This window comes from Cydia fagiglandana, chromosome 14 (assembly GCF_963556715.1).
Source record: "Cydia fagiglandana chromosome 14, ilCydFagi1.1, whole genome shotgun sequence".
NCBI classification, from domain to species: domain Eukaryota; kingdom Metazoa; phylum Arthropoda; class Insecta; order Lepidoptera; family Tortricidae; genus Cydia; species Cydia fagiglandana.
Genome location: NC_085945.1, coordinates 5,536,553 through 5,549,584, shown reverse-complemented (window position 1 = coordinate 5,549,584; position 13,032 = coordinate 5,536,553).

Sequence of the window (13,032 nt, the reverse complement as noted above, 5' to 3'; positions counted from 1 at the left end):
AATTATGATAGACAAACTAATAAATAAACTGTTTTCCAAAAAAAAAATTACAAAAAAAATAACCTAAACTCGAACAAGCGAAAAACAATAGTAACACACTTTAGACTGTTCCTTCTTGGTTCCTTCACGATTAACAGTTGAAATAAAACCTTTTTATTAGTTTGATCTTGCCATTACGTTGTGTCAACTTTGGTAAATAGAATAATTACATCCTCTTCGCTTATTAAACTAATGTTATAACAGAGCCTGTCAATGTCATCAATGCTATTTCTAGTAAAATAGATCGACATTACGAATATTCTAATTTAGAGTACGTCGCGATGGTGCAGCTGTACGCTACGGGCTAACTACGACTCCCACGCCGCCCGGCGACTTTACGCGGAACCGGACCATTTACAGTCGCTGCGTCTTCGGGGATTTTAAACCCCCAAGTTCCACACGGACGAACAATTGTCGCCGCAATACAGCGGCTGCTTAGCCACGGGCAGTTTCAAACGCCAGCACATGCACAGGGCAGAGGTCGGCCGGCTGCTTACAATGCAGAACTCGACGAAGAGATCATCGAGTACTTCGAACAAGATCCTCGTTGTAGTACACGTATCGCTGCGGCTTTTTTCGGCGTAAACCAATACTACGTGTGGAAAGTGCTAAACCGAGAGGGACTACATCCTTATCATTTTCGGAAAGTGCAAGCCCTTCACGAAAACGATGGGCCAGCTAGGGTAGTTTTCAGTCGGTGGTTGCTCGATAACAGGAATGCTAACATTTTGCGGACAGACGAAGCAACATTTACGCGAGTGGGACTTTTTAATCAGCACAACGAACATTTTTGGGCTTTTAATAACCCACATGTAATCCGCGAGTGTACTCATCAAGTGCGGTTTAGTGTAAATGTGTGGGCTGGGATAGTCAATGGCTACGTTATTGGCCCTCATTTCATAGTTGGAAACTTGACCGGGGGAAGTTATTTGGAGTTACAGAACGTTATCCCTGACTTATTAGACGACGTTCCGCTAGCAGTGTTAGTAGATCTTTACTACCAGCATGACGGGTCCCCGGTCTCACTATCAGCGCGCCGTGCGGGCCCACCTTGATGCCGTGTTTCCCCGGCGCTGGATTGGGCGTGCTGGGCCCGTGCCTTGGCCAGCGAGAAGCCCGGACCTTACTCCGTTGGACTTTTATTTGTGGTTTGAGCTAAAGCGCCTAGTGTACCAGCGGGAATACGAAAATCAAGAAGCGTTAATAGTGGCAATAACCGACGCTTTCGATGTTATTAGACGTGACAGAGACACACCAATATCATTGAAATAAAATCAAATTAAACGTGCCAGATTGTGTATTGAACGTGACGGATTGCAGTTCGAACAATTATTGCGGTATCGGGAAGTTTAAGTGTTTGTGTAAGTTTTTGATCATTAAAAGCTTGATCTTAACTTGTTATGTTTACTTTTAAGGATCTGCAAACTAACTGCACGTAAAAAGTGTGAAGGAAAAATAAATGGAACTACTTTTTAGGTTATTTTGTTTCATTCACTCAAAAGAATTAGGTAGGTACTACTGCAGTGCTACTACTGGTGTTAGGTCACTTTCGAGTTTCATTCGACACATTTATAAATCTGGCATTTCTTAACACGTTCGCGGACGCTCAGTCACACCGTTTGGACACCTAAATTTTGTATGGAGATTTTGGGACTGTTATAGCATTCCTGTCACTGCAAATATATATTTTAGGTTTGTATATGACGCGTAATGCTATGCAAGGCGAATGCTATGCAATCCGCGTCAATATGAAGTATATTTTTTATACGCTATATGACAACAAATGCTCTACAATTCGGATGCATAAGCATGTCTGTCACATGACGTAGTCAAGATGTGATCTTATGTGACATCGCATGTTATAGCATTCATTCATCGTGGTCGATGAACTTGATGGCTGAGAATTCTGACTGCCTAGAGTCAAGATCTTTGCTCTAAAGACTCATTGCTGGCGTCTTCAAACATTTTTCTACTTCTGTTTTGTTCCCTCATTGCTTATCATTGTCATATTGAGTCCATCTCATACATGCCCCATCCCAAGCACCTTAGCCATTCATTCGACCTAAAATTATGTGATACTACACATCCTGCGTTGGAGACCGCATCATATGTCTGAAGAATCTAAAGGCCCACTCATGGCATATTGCAGAGAGCCGAAAGGGCAATGTTGAGCTCTCTAAAATAGAGTGGTTTGTTTTTCTAGCTGTTCAAGGTATACGCAGCATTTTACGCCAACACCACTTCTCAAAAGCGTCAATCTCGTCCGCATTACACTTTTAGAGTTCCCTGTAAGGCACCGCCGCGTTAAGTTCTGGACGTAAAGCGTCCACCACTTTTCCTGTCAGGCGATGATTCACCCAACTTTATATTATTTTTCGAATGCATCTGCACCAAACATAAGGCGTGAAATATACAAGAATTATGCCACAATACTTGTCAGAAAGGTTCTTACCTTGTAAGAGGTGATGATCGAGCGCCAGCAGGCTTATAATTCACAATTATACCATCAAAACTATGACTAGTAACGTAATTACTTGAATGCTAGGTATACACATTCATGCCTCACTTTTTCACATTCACCGTTATCAAAATTTGATTGTAGCACAATAAACCACTAGTAAATATGTTCGTTTATTAAAACACATTGAAAAACTTAAAGAAATTGTAAGAAAAACATTAATTACGATTTTATAAAAATCCGTCAAAATTGCTATCGCGCACGAAAATCACCCAAATTTCATGTGTCTACTCCCAGACGCACCTGCCGGGCTACTAAGGGAGCTCCCATACAAAGACGAATGCTATAACAGGTGCGTCACAGAAAGGGGGGCCCAATTGGAGACGTCACAGGATAATTTTTAACTTCGATAAAACTATGTAATATGGCAGTATGCAAACTTTGATTCTGGTGACTGGTAGAGGAAAAGTTGGTGAATAATATTATACTGTGGTAAAGCGGATTGATAAGCATTTCAACGCAGAAATTTAAAACGATTAACGGATGCTATAGCATACGCGTCACCAGGAGTAGTGCAAAAACGGATGCTATGCAATCCGCGTCCGCGAACGTGTTAACATTATTTAAAAAAAAGATTACACATCGACTGTATATCGATAGCAGAATCATTTCGTTGCGGGAAGACAACCACTAAAATTTCACGGTGTATATGGATGTGTACATATATTTTGATATCATTTTGATCATAGTAAATCGCATGTCGGACGCCTCGGTCTTGCTATTTCAGCCAGTCTCGGTAGAAACAGTACTGACGTTGACTGAAGTAGTATGAAAAATACGAGCGATTCTGAGGATATACGAAGTAAAAAAATATTCACTACATCCAAAGAGAATAGATAGTGTAGAGGGGTCCTGTCATAGTAATTTTTGTAGTCACCGTAAAATTTCTGCCATCTATCGACACACGACTAAAACTCAAAATAAACACGTATACAATTATCAAAAATGTGTATATATGGATAAATGATTTTATTATTTTTATATCATTTTTACCCATGTTCATTCACTCATATCTATGTGTTAAAATTGTTAAATATGAAACGGTGTCGTCACGCCATCTAGCCGACCATAGGCCAAAGGTGTGTGCGCCATCTATCCGAGAATGATTTTTTCTTGATTTTCGAGGCACGTTTTTTCCTTAGACTTTATTCATCTTATACGAAGTTACATATGTCTTTGGTAATATCAAAAAGAATTTACCTCAGACCCCGGACAATTTTGGCGCTTTTGAATTTGGGACTTTCTTTTATTTCTATGTAGGTTCAAAACTCGAATTTAATTTTTACTTGTACAAGTACACGGGGGATAATAGAGGCGTATTGTCAAAGTAAATTTTGTAGTCATAATTTACTGTCATCTTTCCCAAGAAAATTCCCTAGAGAGGTGTCCTCTTAATTACGCGAGTGATACGTTTTTAAATAAATACCTTATGATACAGAGGGCTTACCGCGAACCACGTTCGACGTGTTGCCTCTCTATCGCACTTGTAAATTTGTCCGTAAGGTTGACAGGGAGGCAACACTTCGAACGTGGTTCGCGGTAGGCCCTCAGACAAAATAAAGGCCTGCCTTCGAAATTGACGGATATTTAAAAATTTCGTTACCAGTTCATAAAAAAATATATTCATAAAATCTGTTGCTCGCAGTTTTGCGGGTTAGTATTTTTATTAATTTAATTTAATCTGAAATAATATTATTTCTGTGTCGTGCGGTTAATATTAGGTATTCATTAGTATACTTTACCAGCTTAAGAGCCAACAGGAGGTCATTTCTCCATACAAACGTACTCGACTATTTTCCTCCGGGGGTTTTAATGCTAGAGCAGTGATTTTTTCAACACAGGTTAATATTGTCAATATCTGTGTCGGACCGTTTTGCTTTTTTTTATTTTTGTTTTTTAAGGCGCTAGAACCCTTCAAAAATGGCTAAAATGGCCTCTTTGACTATGCCGCAATTAGAGGCGTAGTATTCAAAACTGATATCAATTAGCCAAAAAAGCAAAACAGTCCGATACGGATAATTTCATAATCATTTAGATTTTCAAATTTTTGGTCACGATTGGTTAAGTTTTGGAGGAGGAAACAGTCGAGTACGAAACCTCGATTTTTGAGATTTTTACGCAGGATTTTTCGCCTTGTCCTTATCGTACTAGTTTTAGGAGCCGCTTCCGTTAGCGAGACGTCTTAAAATAAAATTTGTAAAACACAAACATTCATCTCCCTATTAACCAACAGCGCGCGGTTGTTGTATTGTGATAAACTGATAAACGCGTCGTTGACGGAATGAAGGAAAAATGAATATTATAATTGTTACAGTAGGTAACAATAATAGGGATGATGACACATGTTGAATTTTATAACATGATCAAGTAAAATAGCAATTTATCACAATAATGTGGATAGTAAAATAATATATGAAAATAGTACCAAAATACAGAACCTGAAAGTTTCAAATATTTAAGTATTTTTTTAAATTCCAAAAAGGAAAAAAGTAAGGATAACATTCGATTCCTTATATTTTATCCAAAAAAATTGTAGGGCAACTATAGTAACAGCACCAGTCATGGGACATTTAAGAGAAAATTTGGAGTATTTATGATATTTCCCGTATACATGTAAATGGTCTACCGCTTAGCGTGTTAAAAGATGAAAGTCCTATCCGTCTTTCATGTTTTAGGCGTGTAGTATGAAAGATACAGCAATTAGTTTCCACATATTTAACAAATTAAAACTATGCTTTTTTTCTCCAGTCATGGACACCAAAGCTCCAGTAATGGGCCCCCGGTAATGGACGTGGATCCAGTAATGGGCCCCCTATAATGGACATTGCTCTATCAGTATAAAATATTGAAATGGGGAATAAGTTACGACAAAAAAATCAATTTTTGGTATAAGCTTTTATCGCTGAATGTATTTTTCTTTCCACAGCCAATTATTATTGTATTAGATCCATCGAGACAATTCTAATATACCCAAACACAATTAGTTAGGGTTTATTGCGATAAAGTTCCCATGGCCACCTCCTGTCTCCATCATCAGATTAGGTCCATGTTATCATAATATTGCATTATCATCCGATTTGCATACTTAATTACGTACTTACACAAAATTTCAACTGAATTGGAAATCGAAAAGTGGCTCAAATTCAGCTACCAAGATTGGACCCACACTAACTAACAGGGCAAGTTAAATAAAAGTTTGGAAAAACGATATTAATTTATCCGAAGTCCGAGAATACCTCCTGATTGACATATTTCGTAACTACATTTTACTTCTGTATTGTTTAAACATGAAATTATGGCATGGCAAGCATCATTCTGTCAATTGTCCCATCATAGGAGGTACGCAGTTTTACAGCTCCTATAATGGGATTGGGCCAAATACCACTATTTTTTTTACATCTGTGGAGTCACAACATACTTAGTGTGTTGTATACCTTATCTCTTGGTAAATTCAATTAGCAAAACACATTCTAGTTTTCATCAAGTATTAATTAATTGAAATTTAATAAATTAACTCACCTCTCTTAGCGAAGTTGTTAAGAATTCGTAGTGGTATTTTTTTTCAGTGACACGACAACTTTTGGGTTGACGCCAAGTTCTTAAAAAGCAACCTAATTTAATGAAACTTCAAACTGAAACAGCTCTAGGACTCTTATTTATGATAATATACAGCCAGTGTTTATAAACTACTTTTAGATACTTATTTTAGAGGAATTATGTTTTTTTGTCCCATTACTGGTTCCACGCCCATTATAGGGTATACTACTATATATACCTACATAAACGCAATATTTCGCCGACAAAAACGCAATTTTCTTGTTTTGTCCATACTTCAAGATGGGCTCTCAGTGACCGTGACGTCACGGTCACATATCGATTTGTTTGGAGCGTTTCGCGAGTGAAGTACGACTGTCGGACTATCATTTCCGACTTTTGTATTGCTTTAATGCAATGGGTCCCATATAGACATTTGATCCTGAAGTACGACTGTCGGACTTTGACTATCATTTCCGACTTTTGTATTGCTTTAATGCAATGGGTCCCATATAGACATTTGATCCTGAAGTACGACTGTCGGACTTTGACCATCATTTCCGACTTTTGTATTGCTTTAATGCAATGGGTCCCATATAGACATTTGATCCTGAAGTACGACTGTCGGACTTTGACTATCATTTCCGACTTTTGTATTGCTTTAATGCAATGGGTCCCATATAGACATTTGATCCTGAAGTACGACTGTCGGACTTTGACTATCATTTCCGACTTTTGTATTGCTTTAATGCAATGGGTCCCATATAGACATTTGATCCAGAAGTACGACTGTCGGACTTTGACTATCATTTCCGACTTTTGTATTGCTTTAATGCAATGGGTCCCATATAGACATTTGATCCAGAAGTACGACTGTCGGACTTTGACTATCATTTCCGACTTTTGTATTGCTTTAATGCAATGGGTCCCATATAGACATTTGATCCTAAAAACAAACCTGATCGATTGATACCATTAATGAAAATTTGTCATCTAGCCTATTATATTATAATATAGTTTCATGGTTAGTAAACCATTATGGGGCAATGTTGTCTTTTAAATAAATCAATTAAAATATATTTTTTACGGGGTAAACGCATTGTAATTTTTAATACCGTTCCGTTAGCGCATGCGTTCAACGCTGCATTAATCGCGAAAAAAATATATTTAAACAATATATTTCAATATGCGCACTTGAATGTTTGCTTACGTTATATAAACAGCCTATTGTGAAAAATTCAGCTTTCTAGGTCAAACGGTGTGGAGTTGGCGTTTTTGCTGCCCGATTAAAATCTGCGCCTTCTGCATTCGCGGCCATCGCCATAACCTAGCCACCCAATCACGGTAGTACTCATCCATCGTATTTCTTAAGTCTTTTAAAGGCGGTTATCACATGCTGTTTACGGATGCGGTGTTTTAAGTTTCATACGAGTATTTACCGGGCTGGATTTGGGCCGGAGTTTTCTATCAGCCGTCATGGAAAATGACATCTCGGACGTCTCGGTCTGGGCCTGGCCCGGTCTAGCGTGGGTCATCCTTTGTATAATGCTATTACGACGTTCGAATAACACATCAAATTATTAAATAAAGTAATTTGTTTGTCTATCTTTATAACATCACTCAAAACTAATAAATAGCGTCAAATTCAACGTAACGTTAACCTATGTTTTGTGGCCCACTTGCACCATTCCACTAACCCAGGGTTAACCGGTTAAACCTGAAGTTGCCATAGTTACCAGTACAATTTGACACTTGGTTAACGGTTTAACCGCTTAACCCCGGGTTAGTGGGATGGTGCAAGTGGCCCAGCAAGTAGGTGTAGTGCATAAGTAATTATTTTCCTTCGTATTTTTACGTAAACGTACGAACGTGTCACGTGTCGTGCTATTTCTGCCAGTCTCGGCACAAACAGTACTGGCGTTGACTGAAAAAGCGTGACAAATACGAACGTTTCCGAGGAAATGCGAAGGAAAAAAAATATGCACTAGGTAAATACATCTATACATTGTTACTGAGAAATAGTTTCAATTACAAACTTGCGCCCGTCACCCTTTTTTTTCGTCTTTCCCCTAATAAGGAGCGAGTGTAAAAAGGGTAAACATTTGTTACCCGGAGATAAGGTAAGTTTCATTTGTATTTGGCAACGACAGGCAACGAACTCTAACCTCCTGAGACCCAGAAACAATTGTTTTGTTTTTGAAATTTGAACCCTTAGTTACACAATAAAAGTTCAAAATAGATTTTGGAATATGTACAAAAAATTGTACGTAGGGACTTAGGAGGTTAAAATACGTCTACCTTTGTCATTATTCGTACTTCGGAGGGCCTATTCGAATCGTCAACTTAACATGAAAGTTTTTATTTGTTATGCAACGGGTAGCGAATTCTGCTCTTTAAATACACCTACTTTGACATTAATCGTACCTACAAAAGGGACTAAATAATAGGGGCCTATTCGACTCGTTGGATGTACAGTCAGCAGCAGAAATTGCTAAGTGGGCGAGGTGTTCATAATTACCTTGACGCGCTCTTATTCTCTTAACAATAAAGTCGCGTCAAGATAATTTTGAATACCTGGTCCGCTTAGCAACTATTGCTGCTGACTGTATAAGAGTGACGTGGCTAAGCGACCAATCTAAACTATTCTATAGGGTACAATAATATATTGTGGTCAAGTCACACGCTCTCTTACTTTTTAGTGTTCCGTACAAAACTTTGTTTACGGAACACTTATGGGATCACTTCGGTCTTGCAAATCAGTTAAATACGTTTTTCTCAGAGACCGTTTGACATAGATACCTAAAATTTGGAACAGTTATAGCAATTACCACCACTCATATTGTAAATAAGTCAAAACTGCTTATTTCGTATTAAAGGGGGAAATTTAGGGGGTTGAGAGGGGTAGGCTGAAACTTTTTTCATTTGTAAGAATCGTGTGGGGTACCATTAGAAAGCTTGCAAAAAATTGAGTCGATGGACTGATTTTGACTTCATTTTAGACTGCAATAGTTTGGTCAAAAAATGCATTTAAAGTTGCAAGTTTTCATACAAAATTTTTCACCTCTGTCCTGGCGATTTTCGCGAAAACTATAGCTAACAGGCAGCTGACCAGTCAATACCCAACTTAAAGAAGCATGGAGACGGCGGGAAAATTATCAGCTTAACTTTATCTTTATTAGTTTTTCAACTGCAGCTTGACCTTTGGTTGCTTAGGGCTAGCTAACTGATGCTTACACTGGTCAATTCATATTAGGCAGTAATTTTATTGGCATTGAAATTTATGACTTATGTCTTTGACACAAAGTTTAATTCTGCTTGCTTATTTTTGTGGGATATTTAATTTTATCTCAATAGCCTACTATAAGTATGAGAGAGATCTACAAAATACGACTTTATTACATTGCAAATAAGTTTAAATTTCGAACGGGCTTTCCAACCAATGGACTAGGCATCTCAAAAATCTGAAAAATTCAAATTAAGAGTTCCGTTCTTGATTGTCGTTGTGTTTTTTTTTCACAATAGGACACATAGAGTTAGTAAGGCGTATAGAGAAAATAAAGTCATTTAATATTTATGAACAGGTTTGGCCTCATGTACTTATAGATTTTATTGAGAGTATCTGATTCGTCGAAACAATATACACAATATTCCTTTTCATTAAGTACCATTACATTTCTGTATTAATTGTATAATTATAATATCTATTAATTATATTCAGTACTTATGTACCTATATTATTGAACGGATCGGTGAGCAACAAGATTCAGGGCTATAACCGCGAAAATAGAAGTTCGCAAATTGCGAGCATTTTTCTCTGTCACTCTAATTACGCCTTCATTGGAGTAAAAGAGAAAGATCCCCGCAAATTGCGAATTTCGGTTTTCGCGGTAGCCCCTCAGTCCTGTTACGAGAAAATAATTTTGGGAGACATTAATAGTATATGACAGTTAAATATCACAGTTTTTAGAAACAAAGGTAAAATTGACGAAATATTTAGAGTAAGCCGATCTTGTTTTTTAGCAGTTCTAAATAATATTAAAGTCTATATGGCATAGAACTAGAAACAAAATCAAATTAAAAAAAATAATGAGTTCTAAATTCAAATTGAAGGAGTATACATTTAAGGTATTATAGGCCAAGCACGCACCACGATTTTAATTTTTGCGACACGATTTTAGAATCGCGCTGTAATATATCGCAGAAAATTCACTGCGCGCACTGCGATGAAAAAGTCGACGATTTGTTCATTCTCAACATGGATTTCGTACCAGTCGCTTGTCATGAAACGTGTCTTTAATATGCGATTGCTGTATGACTTTGAGCATTTATAACACAAAGGTGATCCCCGTCTATTTCCATAATTAAATGGTCAACATCTAGCGTCTCATTTTGAGACTCCATTGGAGATGCAGGTGCCGAGATGTTGGGGTTTGGAGAGCGAAATGCCGACTGAGGTCCGGCCGGGGTGCGATTTTATTATCATAGTGCGCGCGGGGCCATACAACTCCGCATGCTGCAATTCACTTTGCGACAATCGCGTCGCGAACAATCGCGGTAAAATGTGACAAATCACAATTTTAAAATCGTTGCGATTTTTTTGTCGCATATGCGCGCACTAACATATAAACACATACGTTGCATTTCTGCGACAAAATTATCGCAGGACAAAAAATCGTGGTACGCGCTTGGCCTTACTCTAAATTATTATAATACATCAAGCATTCGCGAGATGCTCGACTTCGGTATTCAAACACAAAGCAATAGTACAAGAATCTAACTAAATGCAAAGGCCGAAGGAGCGATTCGAAGATCCGAAGCGTCCGACAGACGCGCGCCTCCCGTAACTTTTCCAAGTACTTTTAAGTACAAGTGTCTAAGTCGCAAGATCCAAAGGCTGAAGTCGCATTGGGCCGAAAGCCCGAAGCATCCAGGAGGTCAGTTCTAAACACAGATAATTAATACAAGTGTCTAAATGCGACGGCCGGAGGCCGAGCTCCGCGTAGGGCCGAAGGCCCGAAGCCTGCAAGATGCCAGTGGTTAAACACAGAACTGACAGCCTGGACGCTTCGGGCCTTCGGCCCTACGCGGAGCTCGGCCTTCGGCCTTCGCATTTAGATACTTATACTATTGTTCTGTGTTTAAGTACTAACATCCTGGACGCTTCGGGCCTTCGGCCCTACGCGGAGCTCGGCCTTCGGCTTTCGCATTTAGACACTTGTACTTTCTGTGTTAAAGCACTGACATCCTGGACGCTTCGGGCCTTCGGGCTACACGGAGGTCGGCCTTTGGCCTTCACATTTAGACACTTGTACTATTGCTCTGTGCTAAAGCGATGACATTTTGCTAAAGCTCGGCCTTCGCCTTCGCACTTAGACACTTTGTACTATTGTTCTGTGTGTGTAGTTGAATACGGTATCCTAAAAACAGGCAAACAACCTCTGTAAAATGTAACGATGCGAGCGGTACGGCTACCATCAGTTTGGCATTGACATAAACGCTACCGTGGGCGTGAACGTAATTTACTTTGTATGCATCTCGCTCGTACTGACATATTAGTGCGAAAGAGATATACTCGTACCTATAGGAAGTAAATTACGTTCACGATATCGTTTATGTCAATGCCAAACTCATGGTAGCCGTACGGAACACTAAATGCCTCGAGCTATCTCGGGCTTGGCCAAATTATTTTTATTATGGCTTTCCTTTCTTGTGGGTTTTGGCAGCAGGGATTTCGCCAATGACGACGTTTTAAGACGTAAAGTCAAGTGTAAAAATATGGGTGCACACATCATACCTACTCAAAAATATGTCCCATCCCATAGCTCTTATGCAAGCGAATTAAGAACTATGGGACATATTTTTGACCACCACTTGACTGAACCACGCACGATAAGAATGATCGGTATACTAGATATAAGAAATTTAAATTTTGTACAAGAAATTGTGTTGGGTACCTAAAACGAAAACTATTTATTGTTATGAGCATCACATACAACCTTTGACGAGCCAAATAAGCTTCCAATATTCTACTGTGTCACCTACAATGTTCCTTGCGCCATATTTACACTGTGATTGACATGAAATACCTATACTTACACACTATTGCTTTTTTTAACAAGCATCTATTTAGAAGGCCGTGTCGGATGCAACTTCGCTCGCTAAACAAAAATACATCAACTACATTAAAAACTCGTTTAATTTTGCACCTTATTGTATAACGATAAGGTGTAGAATCGTCCGAGTTTTTAAATGCAGTTGATGAACTTCTTGATCGGGTAAGTAAGTAAATAATGTTGCAACGCGCCACCCGCAAGAGTTGCGCGTTCAATCTGACGATTTGAAACAGTTATTGACTCCAATTTGAATACCTATTAAAAATTACTTTAACAAATATTGGCAACTGTTTCTGGCATTGGTTAGTTAGGTAAAATTAGTTTGTCAGTAGACCTTGACACCATAATGATCCCTATGACGGCCTGACGGGTCCTTCAAGTATGTGTAATTTCAAAAAATAATTCAAGAAAGTCAAATCATTTATTTACATACAATATATATACAGTGGTACTACTAAACGAAAACAATAACTAGCTTAAATCTAAAATAGGCCCCTGAGGCATTGTTCCAAGGATACTGGCGGCATTTCCCCGCTGTATCGCAATGATACGTTGTGCGAGGTAGCCGCCAGCTCTTCGGTCACCAGTTACGTCAACCAGACGCTTCGCGATTACTGCAAACAACTTATGCGCGCTCTGGGACCACATGGACCTAGAGTTTCAACTCCAAATGGTACAAAATGGTACTCTCTACCGAGGCTCTTATATTTGTTACGTTTTAAAATTTCGGCGCTTTAGAAAGAACAAGAAATATGTTTTACCGTATTATTGATAGAGTGATACTTAAATATTACATTTCTAAATACATATTATATAGGTATATTCTTA